Raw genomic sequence first — 1,484 nt, 5'->3', positions numbered from 1 at the left:
ACAGCGCCACTTCTGATTCTCTGGTGGTTTATTGGAGATAAGAGTTTCACAGACTTTCTTGCCCGGGCTGGCTTTGAACCTTGATCCTCAGATCTCAGCCTCTTGAATAGCTAGGATTACAGGCGTGAGCCACCAACGCTAGCTAGGATTATAGGCGTGAGCCACCAGCGCCCTGCAGAGTTTATGAATTCTTGTTTACATGTTCACATGGTTGGGTGGGCTCTAATTCTGGGGCATGAGGTCTCTGTGGTGAATTGTAACAACCCATGCCCAATAACCTTAAATTCTAAGATGTAGTCAGCCTGCCTGGACACTGCTGATACTGAGGAGTCAGTGATTCCTGGTCTGGGTACTGCCTTGTGAATTGTCCAGCAATCTCCCTAGCCGCCTTCCACCCCATGCCAAGAATACCAGCAGCGATGAATGAGTCCCCAGAGCAGCTGGGTGTGGTTGTCATGCCTGTAATCCCAGCATGCAGGAAACAGAGGCAGGAGGGCTGCAAGTTCCAAACTAGCCTGGGCTGTACAGCAACACTGTCAAAGATACAAAGATGGGAGGAAAAGAAAGAATTATTCGCTCAAAAATAACCGGGGTTGGGCTGGGAAGGTGGCTCAGTGGTAGAGCGCTTGCCTTGCATGCCTTAGGCCCTGGATTCGATTCCCCAGTACCACATAAGCAAAAAGAAAGAAAGCCGGAAGTGTGGCTCAAGTGGTAGAGCGCTAGCCTTGAGCTGAAGACTGAGGGATAGGGCCCAGGCCCAGACTTCAGGCCCCATGACTGGCAAAAAAAGAAAGAGAGAGAGAGAGAAAGGAAGGAAGGAAGGAAGGAAGAGAAAATGGGGAGGGGGCTGGTGAATGTAGCTCGTTGGTGAGAAATAAATACATAAATACAAAAAGGAAACTGTGGGGGAAAGGGGTCTCCCTTGGTGTGACTGTGGGGGGCGGTGAGGATGGAGGGGAGAGGGGAAAGGCCCCCACTCCTCAGTCCTCCAGCTCAAATCTCCCCCCCCCCCACACACACACCCTCACCGACCAGCCCGCACCCGGCCCGGCTTCATCCCACCACTAAGCAGAGCTGGAGTGGAGGGAACTCTCAGCACCCCCACAATCTCCATCAGTTCCCACAAGCCTCCTTAGTCACACAGGCCAGAAAAATAAATAGATACACACACACACACACACACACACACACACACACATATATGGTTTATTTCATCTCCCGGCCAGGAGTCCAGGAACCCGCCCCTCCTAAACACACCTCCAAACCCCACCTCCACTGGGGCAGCCCCCACCGCGACCCCTTCCCCTCCCAGCCAAAACAAAGCCGAGGGAGGTTGCGCGCAGGGAAACTGAGGCAGGCGCTCTGATCCTCCGGTTCCGGGGTTGGAGATGTGGAAGAGGGGGAGGCCGGGACCTCCGGGTGGGTACCCCGGGATGGGAGAAGGCGGCGGCGGGAGGGGGGGGAATCCCCGCACAGACCCCGGG

The sequence above is a fragment of the Dipodomys ordii genome, unplaced genomic scaffold (genome assembly GCF_000151885.1).
Source record: "Dipodomys ordii isolate 6190 unplaced genomic scaffold, Dord_2.0 Scaffold64, whole genome shotgun sequence".
Lineage (NCBI taxonomy): Eukaryota > Metazoa > Chordata > Mammalia > Rodentia > Heteromyidae > Dipodomys > Dipodomys ordii.
Note: the sequence above shows the minus strand (reverse complement) of the source record.